This window comes from Lolium perenne, chromosome 7 (assembly GCF_019359855.2).
Source record: "Lolium perenne isolate Kyuss_39 chromosome 7, Kyuss_2.0, whole genome shotgun sequence".
Classification (NCBI taxonomy): domain Eukaryota; kingdom Viridiplantae; phylum Streptophyta; class Magnoliopsida; order Poales; family Poaceae; genus Lolium; species Lolium perenne.
In genome coordinates, this window is record NC_067250.2 from 185,618,726 (window position 1) to 185,643,291 (window position 24,566).

At 45.2% G+C, this 24,566-nt stretch overlaps 1 pseudogene; it reads left to right on the forward strand.

Annotated features, from left to right (window-relative positions):
- The first annotated feature begins 17,432 nt into the window (after positions 1-17,432).
- Positions 17,433-21,115, forward strand: LOC127314708 (F-box/kelch-repeat protein At3g23880-like; annotated as a pseudogene).
- The last annotated feature ends 3,451 nt before the right edge of the window (positions 21,116-24,566 follow it).

Consider the following 24,566-nt stretch of genomic DNA (forward strand, 5'->3'; position numbering starts at 1 on the left):
TGGTGCCTCGATAAAATTCGTCAATACGAACTGTTCTGTTTTGACAGATTCTGCCTTTTATTTCGCATTGCCTCTTTTGCTATGTTGGATGAATTTCTTTGATCCATTAATGTCCAGTAGCTTTATGCAATGTCCAGAAGTGTTAAGAATGATTGTGTCACCTCTGAACATGTTAATTTTTATTGTCCACTAACCCTCTAATGAGTTGTTCTAAGTTTGGTGTGGAGGAAGTTTTCAAGGATCAAGAGAGGAGTATGATGCAATATGATCAAGGAGAGTGAAAGCTCTAAGCTTGGGGATGCCCCGGTGGTTCACCCCTGCATATTCTAAGAAGACTCAAGCGTCTAAGCTTGGGGATGCCCAAGGCATCCCCTTCTTCATTGACAACATTATCAGGTTCCTCCCCTGAAACTATATTTTTATTCCATCACATCTTATGTGCTTTTCTTGGAGCGTCGGTTTGTTTTTGTTTTTGTTTTGTTTGAATAAAATGGATCCTAGCATTCACTTTGTGGGAGAGAGACACGCTCCGCTGTAGCATATGGACAAGTATGTCCTTAGGCTTTACTCATAATATTCATGGCGAAGTTTCTTCTTCGTTAAATTGTTATATGGTTGGAATTGGAAAATGATACATGTAGTAATTGCTATAATGTCTTGGATAATGTGATACTTGGCAATTGTTGTGCTCATGTTTAAGCTCTTGCATCATATACTTTGCACCCATTAATGAATAAATACATAGAGCATGCTAAAATTTGGTTTGCATATTTGGTCTCTCTAAGGTCTAGATAATTTCTAGTATTGAGTTTGAACAACAAGGAAGACGGTGTAGAGTCTTATAATGTTTACAATATGTCTTTTATGTGAGTTTTGCTGCACCGGTTCATCCTTGTGTTTGTTTCAAATAACCTTGCTAGCCTAAACCTTGTATCGAGAGGGAATACTTCTCATGCATCCAAAATCCTTGAGCCAACCACTATGCCATTTGTGTCCACCATACCTCCCTACTACATGGTATTTCTCCGCCATTCCAAAGTAAATTGCTTGAGTGCTACCTTTAAAATTCCATCATTCACCTTTACAATATATAGCTCATGGGACAAATAGCTTAAAAACTATTGTGGTATTGAATATGTACTTATGCACTTTATCTCTTATTAAGTTGCTTGTTGTGCGATAACCATGTTTCTGGGGACGCCATCAACTACTCTTTGTTGAATTTCATGTGAGTTGCTATGCATGTTCGTCTTGTCTGAAGTAAGAGAGATCTACCACCTTATGGTTAAGCATGCATATTATTAGAGAAGAACATTGGGCCGCTAACTAAAGCCATGATCCATGGTGGAAGTTTCAGTTTTGGACAATATCCTCAATCTCATATGAGAAAAATAATTGTTGCCACATGCTTATGCATTAAAGAGGAGTCCATTATCTGTTGTCTATGTTGTCCCGGTATGGATGTCTAAGTTGAGAATAATCAATAGCGAGAAATCCGATGCGAGCTTTCTCCTTAGACCTTTGTACAGGCGGCATAGAGGTACCCCTTTGTGACACTTGGTTAAAACATGTGCATTGCGATGATCCGGTAGTCCAAGCTAATTAGGACAAGGTGCGGGCACTATTAGTATACTATGCATGAGGCTTGCAACTTGTAAGATATAATTTACATGATACATATGCTTTAATACTACCGTTGACAAAATTGTTTCATGTTTTCAAAATCAAAGCTCTAGCACAAATATAGCAATCGATGCTTTTCCTCTATGGAGGACCATTCTTTTACTTTTATGTTGAGTCAGTTCACCTATTTCTCTCCACCCCAAGAAGCAAACACTTGTGTGAACTGTGCATTGATTCCTACATACTTGCATATTGCACTTATTATATTACTCTATGTTGACAATATCCATGAGATATACATGTTACAAGTTGAAAGCAACCGCTGAAACTTAATCTTCCTTTGTGTTGCTTCAATACCTTTACTTTGATTTATTGCTTTATGAGTTAACTCTTATGCAAGACTTATTGATGCTTGTCTTGAAGTACTATTCATGAAAAGTCTTTGCTATATGATTCACTTGTTTACTCATCTCATATACATTGTTTTGATCGCTGCATTCACTACATATGCTTTACAAATAGTATGATCAAGGTTATGATGGCATGTCACTCCAGAAATTATCTTTGTTATCGTTTTACCTGCTCGGGACGAGCAGAACTAAGCTTGGGGATGCTGATAGGTCTCCGACGTATCGATAATTTCTTGTGTTCCATGCCACATTATTGATGATATCTACATGTTTTATGCACACTTTATGTCATATTCGTGCATTTTTTGGAACTAACCTATTAACAAGATGCCGAAGTGCCGATTCTGTTTTTTCTGCTGTTTTTGGTTTCAGAAATCCTAGTAACGAAATATTCTCGGAATTGGACGAAATCAACGCCCAGGGTCCTATTTTGCCACGAAGCTTCCAGAAGACCGAAGAGGAGACGAAGTGGGGCCACGAGGCGGCCACACCATAGGGCGGCGCGGCCTGGCCCTTGGCCGCGCCGACCTGTAGTGTGGGGCCCTCGTGTGGCCCCCTGACCTGCCCTTCCGCCTACTTAAAGCCTCCGTCGCGAAACCCCCAGTACCGAGAGCCACGATACGGAAAACCTTCCAGAGACGCCGCCGCCGCCAATCCCATCTCGGGGGATTCAGGAGATCGCCTCCGGCACCCTGCCGGAGAGGGGAATCATCTCCCGGAGGACTCTACGCCGCCATGGTCGCCTCCGGAGTGATGTGTGAGTAGTCTACCCCTGGACTATGGGTCCATAGCAGTAGCTAGATGGTTGTCTTCTCCCCATTGTGCTTAATTGTCGGGTCTTGTGAGCTGCCGAACATGATCAAGATCATCTATCTGTAATTCTATATGTTGCGTTTGTTGCGATCCGATGAATAGAGAATACTTGTTATGTTGATTATCAAAGTTATGTCTATGTGTTGTTTATGATCTTGCATGCTCTCCGTTACTAGTAGATGCTCTGGCCAAGTAGATGCTTGTAACTCCAAGAGGGAGTATTTATGCTCGATAGTGGGTTCATGTCTCCATGAATCTGGGGAAGTGACAGAAATCTCTAAGATTATGGATGTGCTATTGCCACTAGGGATAAAACATTGGTGCTATGTTCAAGGATGTAGTTACTGATTACATTACACGCAATACTTAATGCAATTGTCTGTTGTTAGCAACTTAATACTGGAGGGGGTTCGGATGATAACCTGAAGGTGGACTTTTTAGGCATAGATGCATGTTGGATAGCGGTCTATGTACTTTGTCGTAATGCCCAATTAAATCTCACTATACTCATCATAATATGTATGTGCATGGTCATGCCCTCTTTATTTGTCAATTGCCCAACTGTAATTTGTTCACCCAACATGCTGTTTATCTTATGGGAGAGACACCTCTAGTGAACTGTGGACCCCGGTCCAATTCTCTATACTGAAATACAATCTACTGCAATACTGATCTACTGTTTTCTGCAAACAATCATCATCCACACTATACATCTAATCCTTTGTTACAGCAAGCCGGTGAGATTGACAACCTCACTGTTTCGTTGGGGCAAAGTACTTTGGTTGTGTTGTGCAGGTTCCACGTTGGCCCCGGAATCTCTGGTGTTGCGCCGCACTACATCCCGCCGCCATCAACCTTCAACGTGCTCCTTGACTCCTACTGGTTCGATTAAACCTTGGTTTCTTACTGAGGGAAACTTGCCGCTGTGCGCATCACACCTTCCTCTTGGGGTTCCCAACGGACGTGTCAACCACACGCATCAACGCCGAAGGAGCACTTCGTTGGGTTCAGCTTGAGACAGAATTTGTCGAGGTTGTCGAAGGTTTCCTTGAGATCCTCGATCAGCGTCGTCCCCTTTTTTGATGTTATGACGACATCATCGATGTATACTTGCACATTTTTTCCAATCTGTGTCGCCAAACACTTCTGCATCATCCTCTGATATGTTGCTCCCGCGTTTTTCAGGCCAAAGGGCATTGTTCTATAGCAAAACACGCCGTAAGGTGTGATGAACGCTGTTTTTACTTCATCTTCTTCTTTTAATCTGATCTGGTTATAACCAGAATATGCGTCCAGGAAGGAAAGACGTTCACATCCTACCGTGGAGTCGATAATTTGGTCGATCCTCGGGAGGGGAAAGTGATCCTTTGGACAATGTTTATTGAGACACGTAAAGTCGACGCACATACGAAGGACCTTAGTGTTTTTTCTTCGGCACCAACACTGGATTAGCTACCCATGTGGCCTCTGTATGCAGCTCCTTGATAAAACCAGCTTCTCTTAGTCGATCAATTTCTGACAGCATAGCCTTGCGGTTTGGTTCCGAAAAACGTCGCAAGGGTTGTTTGATTGGTCTCGCTAGTGGATCCAAGTTTAGGTGGTGCTCGGCAAGTTCCCTGGGTACTCCTGGCATGTCAGCTGGACACCATGCGAAGATTTTCCAGTTCTCACGGAGGAACTCGACGAGCGCGCTTTCCTATGCAAGGTCCATGTTGTTTGCGATGGATGTCGTCTTTTTCGGGTCTGTCGGGTGAATCTGCACCTCCTTAGAATTTTTCTCAGTGTTGAAAGTTGATTCTTTATTTGGCCTTCCAACGTCTGGCAGCACGTCGTAGTCAGTCATGAGCCTTGACGCCAAATACTCAGCTTGCATCCCGAAAGTTTCTGATATTCGATGAAAATCCTTATCACATTTATCGGCTAGGGCGAAGCTTCCTTTGACTGTGATTGGTCCCTTAGGTCCAGGCATCCTCCATAACAGGTACGTGTAATGTGGTACCGCCATAAATCTAGCATATGTTGGTCGACCCAACAGAGCGTGGTACTATGACGGAAAATCGACGACTTCAAACTCCAACTTCTCGATTCTATAATTTTCTCGGGTCCCGAACTGAACATCGAGATTGATCTTCCCCAGCGGGTAACTTGGCTTCTCCGGTGTGATACCATGGAACCTCGTGTCCGTTGGTTTCAGGTTTGCTAAGGATATATTCATCTTCCTTAGTGTATCTGCATACATAAGGTTTAAGCTGCTGCCGCCATCTATGAACACGCGAGAGACATCGAACCCTGCGATAACTGCTGGTAGGATAAGTGCTGACTGCCCTGGTCGAGGAACTTGCTGTGGATGATCTGCTATGGTGAAGCCGATGTCTTGCCCTAACCAATTGAGGTACTCAACTGTTGGTGGAGGCATTTTTTCTGCCATGAATACTTGCCGCGAGATTACTTTCTGAGTTCTATTGGATGGCCTTCCCTTCTGAATCATCGAGACCGCTCCGTTAGAATTAGGATCAACGTAGGGCGGTGGTGGAGGTGCTGCCGCTATTCTGAGCTGATGTCGATTGTCGTCCGTAATCGCAGGAGGAGGTGGCAAGTGAATCTCACTCCTGGGTTCTCGAGGATTTCTCTGTGCTTCCTGAGCATTAGCATGCCCTGCCCACCTTAACATTGCCTGGAAATTGCGACAATCTTTCTGCAGATGTCCTGACTATCTTTTTCCGTTGCTGTCGAGGAAAAATGCATCTGACACGGCCCGTTCATCATTTCTTCGGGAGACACGAAAGGCCTCTGAAACCTTGGCCCACTATTTTGCCTATTGTTTCGAGAGTCATCTCTATTGTCATCTCGTTGCTCATTGCTTCTCTGATAATCATCTCTATTGTTTCCTTCGGTGTTTGCTCGGAAGCCTGCCGAAATTTGACCTGGGGCGTCATAGCTCGGGTACTGCCGAGGAAATCGTCGCCTTGGTTGATAGTTTCGACCGCGGTCTTCCTCTGGCGACCTATGCCGCTTGTTGTGAACAGCATCTTCTCCATCTGCCCATCTGTTTGCTATTTCCATTAAAGCAGATACTGTCTTTGGATTGGTCCTCCCCAAATCTTCAACAAAATCTCCACGCCTGATTCCTGCGAGAAACGCATCAATCGCTCTCTCGTCAGATACATTTTCTGCCGAGTTTTTGATGATGTTCCACCTTTGGATATATTTTCTCATTGGCTCATCTGGCTTTTGTCGGCACGCTCGCAACTCCTCTAATGACGCAGGTTTCTTGCACGTGGACCGGAAGTTCTTGACGAACACGTCCTCGAAGCTTTCCCAGCTGTCGATAGATCCTGGAGGAAGTTTCTTTATCCACGATCGTGCGGCTCCACTCAAATGTACCTGGATGCTTTCCATGGCTGTTGCTCTGGTTCCTCCTGTGAGCTTCACTGTCTCGAGATAATCCACCAGCCAATCCTCTGGATCTTGAAGGCCGTCGAATTTCTTGAAGTTATCAGGTAATTTGAATCCTGAAGGGACTCGAGTTTTTCGAACTCTCCTCGTAAAGCACGGCAAGCCACACATATCCTCGTCGTTTAACTCTGGGGACTGTCGATGTTCCCTTCTGCTTTGTCGCGCTCTGTCGACCCTTGCTTGTGCTGCCGTGTCCCTTGCTCCACTTGGTCCTTCGGGAACTGCTGTTGTTGCTGCCGTAGGTCGTGGACTATTTTGCCTTGCTGTTCCTTCGGGAGGTGTTGTCACAAACGCCGTTCCCATGGCTCCAACTCCTGCCATTGCCATGTTGTACAATGCCTCCCTTGGATCTCCTGGGGATGGTTTGGATGCAAGGATGAAAGCTTGTGTCGCCATATACCCAGCTTCTGGTGTCTTGGGTATGATGTTCCCTCTCGTGTCTATCGACATAAAAGACATGTCGAGGTTTTGCACCAAGTGCTCTCTTTCTCCTTCAGGTACGTTTTGTAACCTTGATCTTGCTCTGTTCCGAGCTTCTCTGTGGCTATCACCCGAAGTTCTAGATTGTCGACTCAGCTCTGCCCTTCGCCTACTTGATGCAGAGGCTGCCTCCTTTCTTCTGTTTAGCTCAGCTGTCTGTTTTTCCAATTCCCTTGCAGCTCGTGCAAGCCTATATTGATATGCTTGTAATTCTTCCGGCGTGGCTGTAGTAGCCATTGGTTCTGAGCCATCCATAGCTCTTGCGGCTCTATCCCATGCTGCTTGCGGGAGTCGAACTCTGTCTCGCGGCTGTGGCCCGATATATTTATTGCCTAGGCCTCGTCGCAAATCAGAGGGATCGACGTATGGATTTCCCAAATCGTCGAAAGCCTCAGATGTTTCCTCCTGATCATGACTTGGCTCTCCGATGACATAAATCTGATGATACTTCGTATTCAGATCTATGTTGGGTTTGGTGACACCATCATGAAGATTGGCGAAGACCTTGCCCACTGTAGTAGATTTGTCGATGAAGTCGTAGCTATCGACACTGCTTGAGCCATCGCTTATATAGGAGTCCGCAGATGACTCAAACGACATGTTGCTGAAGATCTTGGCAAGTTTTTCTCTCGCCCTGGTGCTGATGAAGCGTGACGACGAAGTTTCTTCCTCTCCTGATTCGGTTGAAGATGTATAGCTTGAAAAATCGGAATCGACCGCCGATGATCCCGACGAAATCGGAATTTCGACACGATACGATCCCTCTTTCTCGACGCGAAAGTGAAATCTTCCGAACGTCACCTCCATAGGCTCCTCCAGATACGCATATGCATCCAAACGGGAGGGTGGGTGAGGAACAAAATCGACAAGACCAGTTGCGATCTGTTTACCTCGATCCATTGCGTTGCTTGCGGTTGATGAAGTCGACGATCTTGAACGTGCCATCGAAATCGTATCCTTGACGCCTCTAGTTCCCACAGACGGTGCCAATTGACAAGGTATTAACTTGTCAATGCCTACGGGTTGTAGACTAGGGTTTAGTTGGAAGTAGAGGGCAAGTAGATCTCGAAGGTTTCAGCCGAAAAGTACTCGACGATTATGAAAACTAGGGTTTGAGAGACAATGATTCGATGATTTCTTCGTCCCTCGACTCCCCCTTATATAGGAGGCGGAGCCGAGGGATTCGTGTTGTACAAGTTACAGAGTCCGGGACGGTTTCTAACTCATCCCGCAAGATTACAAATAATGCTTCCTATTACAACTCTAGCTTTCCTTAATAATATCTTGGGCTTCCGAATCTTCTTATTCTTCGGGTAGTGGGCCTTCAGTAAACCCCGGGTACCATCTTCGGCAGGCCCATTTGGGATGCCTATGTCATATAGCCTTCGTCGCGAATACCCCAGTACCGAGAGCCACGATACGGAAAACCTTCCAGAGACTCTGCCGCCGCCAATCCCATCTCGGGGGATTCAGGAGATCGCCTCCGGCACCCTGCCGGAGAGGGGAATCATCTCCCGGAGGACTCTTTACCGCCATGGTCGCCTCCGGAGTGATGTGTGAGTAGTTCACCCTTGGACTATGGGTCCATAGCAGTAGCTAGATGGTTGTCTTCTCCTCATGTGCTATCATTGTTAGATCTTGTGAGCTGCCTAACATGATCAAGATCATCTATTTGTAATGCTACATGTTGCGTTTGTTGGGATCCGATGAATATGGAATACTATGTTATGTTGATTATCAATCTATCATCTATGTGTTGTTTATGATCTTGCATGCTCTCCGTTATTAGTAGAGGCTCTGGCCAAGTCGTTACTTGTAACTCCAAGAGGGAGTATTTATGCTCGATAGTGGGTTCATGCCTCCATTAAATCTGGGACAGTGACAGAAAGTTCTAAGGTTGTGGATGTGCTGTTGCCACTAGAGATAAAACATCAATGCTATGTCTAAGGATATTTGTGTTGATTACATTACACACCATACTTAATGCAATTGTCTGTTGTTTGCAACTTAATACTGGAAGGGGTGCGGACGCTAACCTGAAGGTGGACTTTTTAGGCATAGATGCATGCTGGATAGCGGTCTATGTACTTTGTCGTAATGCCCAATTGAATTTCACACTACTCATCATAATATGTATGTGCATTGTCATGCCATCTTTATTTGTCAATTGTCCAACTATAATTTGTTCACCGAACATGCTATTTCTTATCGGAGAGACACCACTAGTGAACTGTGGACCCCGGTCCATTCTTTACATCGAATACAATCTACTGCAATACTTGTTTTACTGTTCTCTGCAAACATCATCATCCACACTATACATCTAATCCTTTGTTACAGCAAGCCGGTGAGATTGACAACCTCACTGTCACGTTGGGGCAAAATATTTTGGTTGTGTTGTGCAGGTTCCACGTTGGCGCCGGAATCCTTGGTGTTGCGCCGCACTACACTCCGCCACCATCAACCTTCAACGTGCTTCTTGGCTCCTACTGGTTCGATAAACATTGGTTTCTTACTGAGGCAAAACTTGCTGCTGTACGCATCACACCTTCCTCTTGGGGTTCCCAACGGACGCGTGATGTACGCGTATCAGTTGCCAACTGTCATTGTTCTACATTGAGTGTGCTCCTCTTTTGTTATATGCATCTAAGCTTTCATGCACTATGCACTGAAGGAAGTATCTTCGAGATTTCCCACGCTGGTCTAGAATGAATGTTATGGGGGGTTTATAGGACGAGAGGAGGGGAAATTGTTGGAACTCATGGGTGGAATTTTTTTGGTGGGAACAATTGGACGGGAAGAGTCTTGTTGGATACAGCTGGCGGGAAAACACAATATTTACAACGATAATAACTTAAGGTTCAATGCTACACTACAACTGAAATTAAGATACAATAGCGAAAACAACAATCGAAATTAAGATACACAGCTACATTACAACGTAAATTAAGATACATCGCTAATACGATAGAAATCTAGATGTATTGAGCCTAGCGTGCTCATTTTCCAATCTTTGTCTTTTCCTCGGCCTCTCTGCCTCACAGAGCTCCTTGTGCAACCATTCGTCCTCCTTCATCTTCATCTTCGCCTAATGCTCCTCGAGTTGTTTTCCCCACTCAACAAGACAACATTGTTGCTCATCTAAGTTTTGAGCTCTTTCTCGCGCTGTTTTCGTCCATGCAGCAACATCTCCCACGCTCCTCCGCGTATAGGTCATCCCATGCATGGCAACTCCATTCCTCAATCTCTTTCAACGCTCACTCCAGTTGATCCGTGTCATCCCAATTGTACCACATGCAGAAGGGCGGAGGAGAGTGCAACAAAAATGAGAACGTTAACTAAAAAACAGTAGTACAATAAACAATATGCCTATTTATCTTGCTGAGAACGTACCGTAGACCTCGGGTACGACGAATTTGCCAGTGCATCATGATCATAGTTGGCACATTTGAAAAACTGCATGCCCAACCTATCAGAAAAATCCTCTGCCTCCTTCATCTTCGCAAGATCTCTGTACCAACACCGCTCCGCTCTCACCCCTGGGGGCAAGCTTGCATCCTTCTTCTTCACCGGCCTAAATCCTTGGCCTGAGAAAGGCACATTCATGGTGGCTAAGAGTTGGCGGGGGAAAGAGGAGGGGTAGAAGCAATAGCACATCAAAACACGTCGATGCTTGATTTACATGGCGAGAAATGGGTGGCGTGAGTGGCGCGAACCGTTTGTGGGAGGAAGTGGCGGGAACTAACATCGAAGGTTTTTAGGGTGCAAACTACTAGTAAATTGGTAACCATGTACACACTACATTAATCATGTAGCTTCGGCGTTGCCAATGCCAATCAAATCTTGTTGGCCATGCCCAAGCCCAAAACCCTGGTCAACCACCATGACCCCGATATGTTTCAGTCGATTTCGGTGAAGCCGACTTGTCAATCGACATGGATGTCCTTCTGGTCGATAAGCTCGTCGGCTTCAGCGACGCTGATAAGGACATGTCAGTGTCATAGATGCCGAGGGCGTATTATTTTCTAAATTTCTCATAATCAGGTGTTGTTCGTGGAAATGAATAAAAACTTAGTATTTTTTAAAATAGCTCAAAAAGGTTACAACCATAAGCTATGATCCGCTATAAAGAAAAGCTAAGTAATAATGTATTAAAGTATCCTCCCCCTCACAGGATTCTAGCCGTGGTTTTGCCGAAGACTTCCTATGCCACCTACTCCATCCGTCCACAAATAAGTATACGTTACGACATGTCTTAAGTCAAAGTTTATTAACCTTGACCAACTCCATAGAAAAAGCGACAATATTTATGAAATAAATTCTTAATGTGGCTAGATTCATCTTGACAAATATTTTAATAAATAGTAACTTGATGTCACATATGTTGCTATTTTTGTGTTAAAATTTGATTCAATTTTAAAATCTTTGACTTTCAAAAAAGGAAAGCGTACACGTATTCACAGATGGTGGGAGTATGCCCAAAGAGAATTACATTTGTAGGATCTCAGGCGGAATACCTTGGAAACAAGACTTATTTCTTGTTCTCCAAGCAACACAAATAACATCCACATCTCCTATGATAATAGTTTTTTCTATATTTACCTAAGTGGGCATTAAACCAATCCCTATACAAATCATTAAGCACACTAATAACACTCCAAAATGTGGGCGTGATGTGAGTTCCCTGAGCTTGCTCGTGTCGAAGAATCAATCAATCATAGTCAATGTTCAAGAAATCGTTAATCTTAACTTATCGGCCAGCCTCAAAATAAAGATTAATCGCTTATCGTCCGATTAATCGATTTTATCGGTTGCCCATTTATCAGCTTATTTTTTTGTATATTCTAATTTGCAGCACTCAACTTTATATAATATGCTATGTAAAAATAATATTGGAGCATTAAGCAGAAGTATTACCTTGATTATTTGCATTTGAATCAATCAAAATGAAAATTTTGAGCTAATGCACAGTTGTACAAGACCATAGGAAGAAAATAACGACTGCCATACAAAATTTCAGTGAAATTTTACGGACAATCAGCCGAAATATCTGTCACTAGAGTGAAAATCGTGCGAAATATCGGCCCTCAGACGGAAAATCGGCCGAAATATCGGTGCAGCGATAAATTAACCGATATGATGAAATCTTATCGGTTACCACCCGATTCACGATAAATCGGCTGATAAATCGGTATCTCGGCCGATTTTTTGAACAGTGATCATAGTACCATTCTTGCAATAAAATCTGCTAAATTCATTCAGAGTGCTTAGTGCACAAGAGTGCATTGCTCGAATTTGTGATGATTTGCAGTCAGAATGCGGCGAGCTCTTCGCCCGCATCTTCCCGCCGCAGCGCCGCTGTCCCGCCTCTGCGTGCGGTGGTTCTCGCTGGAACGGGAGGTCAGGTGGCGGCGCGCCGACGGCAACCACGAAGACAACTGGGCCGAGTTACGGTACACCGGGAGGGCCACCTGAAGACGCAGCTGGTGAACCTGCTGGCGCGGCCCAATTTGTTCTTGTCTTTCTGTTGAGCAAGATGGGGAGCTCCTCGACACCGACCTGGTCGGCGCTGGGAGGTTGCCGCACACCCTCGCGCTCCCGGGTAGCTAGCTGGGCCGTGGCCCAACATCAGGTAATTCGTTTTTTCTTTTTTCCTTTCTATTTGTTTTCTGTTGTTTGTTTTCTTTTTTACTAGATTTTTTAAAAAATCTGAACATTTGTCAAAATTAAAAAAATTCAAATTAAAAAGAAATAACTTTTTAAAAATCTGAACATTTTTCAGATTTGAACATTTTTAAATTTGAACAAAAATGTAGTTTACTCTATGAACAATTTCCGAATTTGAACGGAATTTATATTTGAACAATTTTCGAATCTGAACGATTTTCATATTAGAACAATTTTGGAATTTGAACAAATTTCAAATCTGAACGGTTTCCAAATTTGAACGGTTTTCGAATTTGAACGGTTTTCGGATTTGAACGGTTTTCAATTTTAAACATTTTTAAATTTAAACATTTTCAATTTGAACAATTTTTAAAAATTGAAATGTTCAAATCTGAAAAAATATAAACAAAACCGAAAATAGAAAAAAGAAAAAAGAAAACAGAAAAAGAAACCAGAAAAGAAAAAGGAAAAACGAACTGCTATAGGCTAAACAGACACTAATGACCCTGGCCAATACCCGACCAGAAAGTATGCGGTGGCCGGTAGCCACTAACCTGGTCGATGTATAGGTTTTCCCAGCAAGATGCGGCCGCTCCCGTTTTCCTTCACCATGTATATGGGCTTTTTTTGATATCTATACCTAATCCTAATAATAAAGAAAATAAGGTTTCTTGCGGTCCAACTTAAACTACCCTTAAAGTTGCAGGAAATTACCCACCAATACCACCCATAAGTTGCACCGGTTGTGTTTTTTTTTTCCTCCGGCGCTGGTTCTGGTTTCCGTTGTCAGTCGGCCAGACTTTGTTTCGTTTACAAATACGATTGATTGATCAGGCATGGTTACGTACAGGAAGAAGTCACCCGTTCAAACGTAGAGTCCTTGAACTGTTTTGCCACGTATGGGAGGTCACCGGTTCAACCAAATCAGGGAAGAAAAGGAAAACGTAGAGTCATTGGGCTGTTTTGGCTGCTCCCGGCATGATCGATCCATCTATAAATAACGACCAAACTAAGCCTGGCCGTCATGATCAAGCAGTCGAACAGCTCCTGCGCGTGGATCGATGGTTTCGTCGGCTGATCCGAATTGCCATATTACATGATCTACCGCCGCGCCGCTACGGGAACTGAGTAGACAAAGACAACATGAGACTACAGATGAGATATGACACACTCATGCTTCTGGCGCTTGCGGCACTCCCGCGTGGCTGGATGCCGTCTCCATGCTCGGCTGCCAGCCCGCCAGGGAGCTTCGTCTAGATCTCGTCGACACATCACAATCCCACAGAATCCATCATACGTTCTCTTATTCGCTCCAGTCGGAGAGTCGAAGCATAATCCATCCTGAAGACTCGATCGCTCAAATAAAAGCTGCATGGCCACATCCTAAAGTGAAGCCGCATGAAACCATGGAGGCATGGCTGAAGTCCCGCATCTCGCCTCGCCACCAGAGCCGGCGACCTCCTATTCTCGAGTCCGTGCCATCGACGCCGAATTCCCTGTCTAGGAGGCTAATTTTCTAAGGTTGATGATGCAGAGCTGGGATAGCTGCTCGAGGAGGTGCAGACGTGCGAGTATCGCGTGCATCTGGTTGATGCTCGGCAGCATAGATGACGCAGTCGACGCGCGGCAACATAAGAACAAGAGGAGGTGGTCGACGCTGAAGCAGGTAGCGTGGATCAGTCTCATCTCCTACTTCTCAGATGCAATCAGCTGCCGTAACCCGATGCAGTCCAGATGTCCCGATCGATTCAGGTTGTTGTTTTAGCCAATCCACTCGATCCATCGGTTGTCAATTGTTTTGAGCATTCGAGGACTATGCGGCCACCGGCCAGTTCCAAGTTTCCAACCCAATAGGGCAGCCGAGAGACCACGACGAGGGAGACGCCAATCGAAGCACCGTTGGAGCAGTGGTCGGGACTCGGGCATGTTGACGCCTCTTTGCCAAAAGAAAGATAGGATATTTATTGTAGATATTTCGTTTTATTCAGCTTTTTGGACATGTGAACGAAGTTCAGCAATCAGTACAAGTCTCACTATTGGTGCCGATAAGAAGATGCAGTTTGAGGACGTGTTATTCATGACTCTAAATGTAAGGATTTATATGACGCTTACCTCTGATATATTAATAGAATGCAGTTCATTATTGGAAATTCAATTCGTATAGATCAATATCCCCTTTTTTTATGTACGAAGAATCAAGTACATTTGTGGCAACCAGCAATCGTAGATTGCACGTCGTGTCGTGCCTATGTAGCTTTATTTTGAGAGACATGGTCTCGTGGGTTAAGGATAGTTTCAAAATATGATGGGTTACTCCTTAGTAATACGACTAATAATATAGTTCTCGTTGCAAGGCATAGGCAGTTTTCCTATGATATAATCATGTGCGAATTTATATTGTTATTATTTTCTCACATGAGATCTGTATTTTATTATCCGTTAATTTAGGATTTAGTAGCCAAGTAAACTATTATTTCATCGACATGTGCATTTTGATATTTACATTCACACATTCTTTATTCTACTCTTTATTTTTCTAACCAGGTTTACTATTGACTAATTTATCCTTGCTATCATGTAACAATTTTGATAGAGGCTAGAAAAATCTGGTCTCGAACTATATGGTAATGAGACACCCAATATTGTATGTGTTTTTTCATTTGATTTTATGGTCTATTCATGTCAGGAATTTAGATCCGGATATCAAAAAGAAGGTGTACCAAGTGGTGCAGCGACAAGAGGGCCTAACCTTAGAGCCCCACGTGGAAGCGATGAAGTTGGGTGGGTTCAGCGGCAAACCGTCACCATACAAATAAAATTTATTTTTATGCCTTTGTGATCGTATTTTTTTCTCTCCCGATGCAACGCACGGGCACGTTTACTAGTATAATATAATAATAATAAAGGGAGGATTGTTTCCTTGGTCCAACACTTTTTTGGACTAATTTACCCTCCCACAAAATTAAATATTACCCCTTCTAGCACTCTAAAAAACCGCAAAATCGGCTCACTAGCAATATATAAATTCCACGGCATCGTAACCTCTCTGAATCTCCTAGCTCTCAGCACCAAAACCCTAGGCGGCACTGCAGATGCGCGGCGATTCGATCGAGTAAATTTCTGAATCGGCAGAAGCTTGATCGATCGCGCCAGAAACTACAGCCCAATTTCTTCCGCTCGGCCAAGCCTCCCAAGGGGATCCTTCTGACCTTCCCTTTTGCCTGCCTGACACCAGACGCTACTCCCTGTACCATCGTGTCCGAGGATAATGGATGCCAACCCGAGGATAACATGCAATCTCTAGAAGATGCACATCGAGGTAGAGCGTCGCCCCGTGTAAGCTTTTCACGCTCATGGACGCCGGTTCATGTGCACCGGCGGCCGGCCAGCGCCACCAGCCTCCATCGTTGAGGAGATTGATATGGGTTGCAAGCTTTTGCGATTGTAGTAGCTTTTAATTTATCTGGTCGTCGGAGGGCTACTGAAGCGGACGACAAACTGCGATCTGCGATGATTGTCCTCCCCAACAAGTCGGTGTTTGCCCATAACCATAAGGGGGCGTGCTGATTAACAGGCTCCGAGAGACTACGCACCACAGTTGGCGTCTGGTTCCACCTCGCTGCCGGATTGGTATCCCGTGCGGCTGCCGGACGAAGCTCCCAAATCGCTGCCGAAATACTCCGGTGACTCGGTGAGGTCCCTGCATCTTCTTATTCAAACCAAAGAAGATGAAGCAAGGGATTTGGTGCATAGGTGTCAGTTTTTTATCAGTTCGTCAGCGTTGTTGTTCTGTTGCGTCTTGCAGCTCCACTATTCCCTTCTGTGCTAGCTCTAGCTTGGGACGGTACTAATATAATCAAAAGCCTTCTGCAGACTGTTGTGCAAAAAGCAATCACCATGTTGTCTATTTCAACGAGCTGAGACGGATGTGAAGATAAACTACTCCTATGTACTTGCACATGGAACCTGGGTGAGTGAAACTGAAGATCAACTACGTATTGTTGTTAGTTGAGTGAAGGTATGCTCCAAATAAATTTTAATCACATAATATTCATGACAAAAATTTAGCTCATAAAAAAAGAGCAATACATTTATTGTAGTCGAGACACTCCAAACCGAGACAAATGAATAAGTGAAAATTTATATCTAATCTATACCAAATAATGAAAATGAAAAACGCTCCTATCTCATCCGTCCAAGTGCGTAAGATGACAATTTAGCTCATTCAGGAGATGGCTTGATGGAAATACAAATTATATAGTAGCAGTCCTCGAAGATTGTAGTAATACGATATCAAGCAAACGATTGTGTACTCTTTGAGATGCAAAACAATTCGCTCGACCAGAAAGGTGAACCAAAGCATAGCCTGGTGGCAGTGAGCTGCTGATAGCTCTCAGCCCGCCCGAGTTCGAGTGTTCGTACTTGTATTTTTGGTGTTGTGCACACAATTACCTCTATCAATAACACAACGCTGCTCGGTTTCTTCCCCAGTACGGCCATTCATTTTTTGTGTTATACCAGAAAGTTGGTTCAATATCAGACTTATTCTCTCCGTTAGAGATTATAAAGCCCCGCGTATCCCTAAGTCGTAAATTTAACTAACCTAATAAAAGATATATTATAAAATATATATAATTAGAAAGTTTAGATGTTCTACTTTCTAATGTCATAATTTTTGTATTGCATAATTCACGTTATTTTGGTTAAATTGATAACCTAGAAATAACTGCCAGATTTGTAATCCCTAACGGAGGTAGTACTACATAAAAAATACTATAAAATATATAATCCGTAGCAACGCACGGGCACTTTTGCTAGTTTTAGATAAAGGCGTACATCGATATAATCCCATCAAATTCCAAATCTCAGAAACAACGCCAGCTGGGCCGTGGCCCAACACAGAGTTCACGCGGGCGCGGGGGCTTTAGCACTAGGACTCGGTTGTCTCAAAAAAAGCACTAGGACTCGGTATCAGCGAGAAATGGCGGCTGTAGATAGAACCGCAGCGATCTCGTGTCCATCGTCTTCCCCTTACCATCGTCCCACTCAGGAAAAAGTCGAGTCTTTCTTCGCCCGTGACGCCAAACCTAAACATCCAGCTGAGCTCCAAGTGAACGAGCTACGCATCCGGAACCGATTCGTCGTGTTGGTAAAGTAAGGAAGCAATCCCTTGTTCTTCCGCCTGTCCGCTGATGCCCCCGGTCAACAACCAGATCCCGCCCTCTTTTATTCACTTTGCTGTGGACATAAACCATATCCGCCTTGTTCCAAATGGGTATAGTTATTAATCGATTTCATAGCTTAGAGTATTTTTTATGGGACCATCAATCGCCCCTGAGGGCTGCTAGTTGGTGGGCAACTGGGCATCCATGAGCACAATCGATTTCCCGATCGTTTAGCTGTCTGAACGCGGGAGAGGATTGGAAGGAGAGAACTACTGCTGCGCTGGAACTCCACCACCATCTCCCATGCCACCGCCACCGGCCAAACCGACAGCCATCGCCACCGTGTCGAGCGTCACTGCAGACGCGCCTTGCTAACTCAGTTTGCCGGAGTCTCCTCTTCCCCCGGTCATCCCTCTAAGCCCTGACACACCTTTCTTCTCCGCTGCCGGTGACCCACGCCCTTGCTACCCCTATGTCCGTGCCGGGGACCCAGCACCCCAACCCTAATCCCTAAGAGCATCTCTAGCAGGCACCGCATCAAGCCCCCATCCGGAGAATAACTGCTCTTTTGCGGTTTTTGAGAGAAAAAAAGGCCGGTCTAGACACCGCACCGAGCCCCCATCCGAATTTTTTTTTCCAGTCTACCCAGTGTTGCATCGTGCAAACCCCAACTACCCAGTTCCGTGAGGCCTTCCGAGAGGGAACAACATCCCGACATCCGCGTTGGCGCGAAGGAAACTTCAACCAGTACGAGCTTCAGAGTCTACCAAATTCCTCGGAGTCGCCGGAATCGGGCCAAAATTCGCTGGAATCTGGAGCGGGCGGCTGTTGCGGAGGGCGGAGCGGTGGCTGCAAGCACTCGGGCGGCCGACGAGCGGGCGGGCGCAGGAGGCGCGGGCATCGCAGCTGCCGACAGCTGGAGGCGTGCGGTGACGGGCGGGCAAGCGGCCAACGGGGGCGGCATGGCTGCGAGCTAGGTGGGCGGCCGGCGGGGATCGGGCTGCTGGCGAAGGGAGGCTGAGGAAGAAGGAGAAAAAAATGCTGATTGTGGGCCACAATAGGGAATGTACTCTTTTAGGGATTCTTTTGCGGTGTCTGGGCTGCGAGCAGTTTTTTCAGCCCGCAAAACGCGTTTGGGGTGCCCTCCATCACCGTATTTGAGGTTTGGGGTTTGCGATGCCTGCTAGAGATGCTCTAAGGTTATTCCTCGCTGGAGTTGGGGCCACTGTGGTGCCGGTGACGGCGATCCTTGACTGAGCCAAAGGCAGGGCCAATGCAGATGCGTCAGCCCTGACTCCGGCACGGTGGAGCTTTCCCTCTTTCGATGGCCGAGGAAGAGGAAGGAAAGAAGAGAGAAGAGATAAGGGGAGAGAGAGGCCGGGTGTGGGAGTGGGGATGTAGGGATGCACGTGTCGCGAGGTGATCGTGGTCATGATCACCCATCGGGGAACAAATCTGTATCGTCATTACTTCAAAAGTTTATTTTTCTTCTTCACTTAGACTAATGACCCCATGTGTTAATTTTATTTCAGAGCAAATTGATCACTGGAGTTTGGGCGGCGCACAGAGAGGCAAGAAAGATTGCCACTGCCATGCTATCCTCTGTTACTAACCAAAGAAAAAGGGCCACCATATCCTGCGATGGTGGTTTGCTCCCAGACGAGATGATTGTGGAGGTGCTACTGCGGCTCCCCGTCAAATCCATCATGCGCTTCCGGGTTGTCTGCCGCTCCTGGGCTGCGCTCTTCTCTACCGATGAGTTCTGCCGTCTTTACATGGCGACCCCCAAGGCTGCACCACCAAAGCTACTGTTTGTCTCACCCACAGCAACATCTGACTCTACGGAGGTGTACTCATGCTGCCCATCAGGCCCAAAGGATGAACTGCTCTTCACCCTTGACTCTGCATGCGGCAACTCCATGCAGCTAGTCATGCCAGCAACGTGTCATGGCCTCAGCCTTCTGCTGGATGATGCTGCGCCAGCCTATTACATCTGCAATGCAGCCACACGGCAGTCACACGTCTGCCACCTTTCCGCAGCGTAAACCGGCATACATCTACTGGGCTAGGATTCGATGTCCGGACAAGGAAGTACAAGGTGGTCAGGTTGATCTGAGGGACACGCCATGACAATGAGAGAGTCAGGTGTGAGTTGTATACACATGGAGGTGGTGATGCGGATCTCTGGAGGCCACCTACCGGAGGAATACCTTTTGGATTGTGCAGGTTTGCAGCAGCTGCTGTTGCCAATGTTGCTACGTACAATCTACCACCTGTGTTTGCAAACGGATCCCTGTACTGGTTGGTCCCGCCATGTTTATTCTCCAAAGTGCCAAGAGCTGCCGTGATATCCTTTTCTCTTGCAGAGGAGACCTTCAGTTCGGTCGGACCACCACCGTTCTGGACATCAGAAATGTACCAGCGTCCCCTCTTCCGGGCATCAATAGGACCGCCTCCACCCTTCTGCCCTGGGACATTAGGAGAGCACCTAGTGCAGATGGATAACCAACTATGTCTGGTCCGAGACCTTCGGAATAATCGCAATGGTGGTTGCATTTTGGAAATATGGAAAGTGCCTGACTGTACCTCTTGTGCTTGGTCACTGAATCATCGGATTAATTTGTTAGGTCGTGTGGCAAGAGATTTACGTCAGCCACAGGTTGTGAGAGTTATTGGTTCTACTGGCAATGGCAATGGCAATGGCAGGTCAAGGAAGAAGATAATCATCGCTACTAGCCAGCACAGACTTTTTGACAAGTTTCTGAAGAAGGTTCACACCTATGACCTTAGGTCTCAAGCTCTAGAGACCATTCTTTCAATTACCGAGACACACACATCACTTCAAACAATGACCCCTAGTTCAAGATTCTGTTTATTTGAAGAGAGCCTTGCTCCAGTGCATAAAACAGATTAAGAGGTAGAGCCCTGTCAACAACTCCACCTCCGAGCTTAAACTAGATGGTTGCGCTGATTGTGTTTTGATTCAGTTTTTAACAATTCAGTGTCCTGTAATTCGGCTACAGCTAAGTTTATTTGGATGATATTGGAATATTTGGATGGGTCTTATTTTTGTTGATCAATTACCTGCCACCAGAGAAATTACTGAATTCCTGCAAGGAAGGAAGGCCAATGGTTAAGACTGAAAAGTTACTGGAACAAGCAATGAGCAGGGAGACTGAGCAAGGTTCGAGAGAACTAGAGTTTGCTTCTTAGGGTCTTTGGCTTCTGGCGACGCATGAGCGATCTTGCCTACCGCCGCCACTGCTGCAAAGCAACTACGGGACTCCTCCCAGTCTACATAGGATCTTTGTTCCTATTTGGCGATGTGATGTCCACGAGTCTTCATCGGATGGAAAGGAGTGCTCCTATCCAGGCTGATGTCCGGTCTAAGTTTATTCGTTATACCCTTTTAAGATCGCTTAGCGCATTGCTAGCTCTTTCGTGCATGCATAGCTATGTTTTAAACTCTCTGGGTTGATGATTTTTATTCTATTATTATCTTAATACATGTTACTATTTCTTTTAAATTTATTGTTTTGTATAAGCATTGATTAACATGGACATTTTCATCATTTGGGATAAGATTGGGTCAGGCCACTCCCATTGCATTGTCTCTTATTGTTCTATCTTAAGGATCTTATATTTAATATATTTTGGAAACGATACTAGCATTTTATGATTTTAACCTTGTGGTCTATTTGTTGCATACATATGTGCAACCATCTTAACTGACTACTCACTACACATCGCAGATAAATGTCGTTTTGGACATTGCCACGGTCTTTAAGATGTACCTTTGACCACTAATTTTTACTATAATACTACCTCCATCCCAAGGCTTAAGGCCTATATTTTTTCAGAAAGTCAACTTTTAGAAGAATTTATGAATAAATATGATATTTTGTAGGTACCATATGAAAATATATTTCATTATCTATCTAATGATATTTATTTTATACTTTTCATGTTATGATTTTTGATAAAAATTAAGTCAAACTTAACATAGTTTGACTTTCTGAAAAAAATATAGGCCTTAAAACTTGGGATTGAGGTAGTATATTTGTAAAACACAAGCCAAGTATTTATATTATGAATGTACTTCAAGACAAGTCTAAACATATGATTTACAAGTTAGTAATAGATAAATAGAAAAATGGCTGAATTGTAGCTAGAAAATATTCAGGCCATCAAGAATAATAATAAGTTCGGTGAGAAAGATTAAGCTCCCGTAAGCAAGATTAAGCTCCCGTAAGCAGTGAATATATGGGAAAGCTTCATTGGAAGTAGCTTGTGGTTGTGGCAATCGTTTGCACCATTCTCTTCTTCAATTAAGTCTTCAAGCAGTAGCTAACAACAACTTGTCTTTTTTAGAGCGACCTGGGCAGATTGATCCCACCATTTCATGACCTGGGCAGCTTGTACTCAGATATTGATGATGATCATACCTACCTCTAACTTGAACTGTATGCTGAGCCCAGCAATAGTTCAATTCATTCCCATAATCCCTAAGCCCTGGAGACGATATTAAAACTATTGCATCCTGATGTACATCCATTATCAGGTTGCTACATTCCAGCATCTTGCATATATGCTCTTACCTCTCTTGATGCTCTTATACTGTTGTTATCTTGTTCCATAATAATCACTGTAAAAAAATTGGTTATTGTATGCAAGCACATATAATAATTATAAGATTGGCTGATAGTATGTCACTATGTAGCATTACCGGAGGAGCTACAAACACCAATTGTTATATTATATACTAGCATGGAGATCGTGCATTGCCATAAAAAATCACCTAAAATGGTAAGGATTTAGAACACTGACACAGGGATTGTTGGAAGAGCCTTAGTGTCCTATAACCATTGTGGGGTTCAAAAAGAAATGGAGGACGAAAAGACAGGGATGTTGGATCAACTGAAACATCCAGTAAGAGGTAATTACAAGGATTGAAGCGAGACATATTCTGGCTGGGATCCAGGAAGAAAGATGGTAGGAGAAAGGGTCTTCCGTCATGTTAGAATAAGTAAAGCTGCGAAAAGCTAGAACCCAGAGTAAGGTTTTGAGTTTGAGTTTTTTGCAAGATTGTTGGTCCCATATATATTATGAAAGTACAAGTGGAGGGAGAGTGAACTCATCACGAACTCCAAACTTTATAAGTAGGATTTGCAGCCATGATTTGAACCGGGATGGGCAAGACTGAATGTAGTTTCTGGACTGGGGAATGCACCTTGCATTTTGCAGTTGCATTGTCCTTCCGTTTCCCCATTTACAAGCGTAGCCTGCTTATTACTTCTCTCGTTCTGTTCTTGTTCATGTATGGATAGTGGTTGGCATTTATAGAATTCTGAAATTTTATGATCATTTCGTTGTTCTTCCCCCAACTGCAGTAGTGCAGTTGATATTCATTTTGTTATGGTACAATATCTGCCTTGTAGGCAAGACATCTGAATCTTAGACACCACTGAATCTGGCTGTTTATAGGGGGATATACTAACTTGCATATTTTATCTTTAGAAGTCTTGTTTACTTGGATTAGGTTAGGGGCAGTCAAAGTGCATTGCAGTCTTCAACGTTCATTTTGAACTTCTGCTCTGTCGAGATTTCTGACCACACGAAATGACTTAGATATGAGGCTTGCATTCACAGTGAAGGCATATGTCTGTGCTTCAGTTTGCTACCTTGTAGTGCTTTTTGCCAGACGTGAGATTACTGATTGTTAGTACATGTCAACCAGAGTTGTTTGCTCTACTCCACCAGTCAAACCCCCTGATCATAGTGGTTGCTAGTTCAAGTGTACTTGGTTCATTTTGAGAAGAACCACAGTTGCTTAGCCTGATCAACTTGGATAAAAAAAAATTCCGCCGCAGATCTAAGAGCCATCAGTTCGAGGAGTCTTCATTGGTCGTCCCCCGCGGCGGCCTAAGGGGAGAAAACCCTAGCCCTCAACCTCCCGCTCCCCTTCCCCCTCCCCCCTGCCGTCGCCAGCGTGCGCCGCCAGGCAAAGCCCGCGCGGTGCCGGCGGCGGTGGGCCATGCGGGGCGGCGCTTCTCCATGGCGGCGGTGCATCTCGGCGGAGGTCGGCGGGGCCTGGCGCGGCGGCAGCCGGCGAGCTACGTCAGGAGCGTCCTCTCGCGCATGGAGGTGGCAGTGGTCAAGGCAGCTGCGCGTGGTTGTGCATGGCGACCGGGCTCGATCTGGGCTTGGGCGGCCCTGTGCGGGCTGCGGCTTTGGGTCGTGGTGGCGGCGCGAGGAGCCCTGTCTCCGGCGTGCTGTGTGGGCGTGGTTGCAGTGGTGATTGCCCGACAAGGGTGTCTTCTCTCCCGAGCTCTTGCTGGCCACCGGTGAGTCCGGTGGTGGCCGGCACTCCTCTTCTGTGACGGTGAGGCCGGTGTGGCTTCTTGCTTTTCTTGTGGCGGTCCAAGCCGGCATCTGCATCCCCTTCCATCGTCTCCAGTTCACTGGTCTGGCGGCATCGGGGGGACCAGGGTGAAAGCCATGCCCGGTGTCTTCCGGTGCGGACCACGGCGACATCTGAGGGCGCCGCTTCCTTCCGGAAGGCGTGGTCTTTGGTCCCAACCGTGCCTTTCCTCTCTGCTAGTGCCAGGGGAAACCCTATATCCAGTCCACTGGGCAAGACGGCGGCGGCGCGACGGCGTCGTTCTCTTCTTGAAGACGTTGTCGAGGCTACTTGGGGAGAAGCCGATGTGGTAATTGGAGGCTGGGCAATGTGATGCGCCTTCTGGTGTTGGCTGCTTGCCAGGGCATGGGGCTCTGAGGCGCTATGTACGACAAGACCGAATGGCTTCCCTGCTGAATTCTATCAAAACTTCTGGGATATAATTAAGGGAGATCTATTGGAACTCTTTAGTGAACTTCGTAAGTGACAACTTGATATGTTTCATATCTATTTTGGTGAAATCATTCTCTTACCAAAAGTGATTGATGCTAA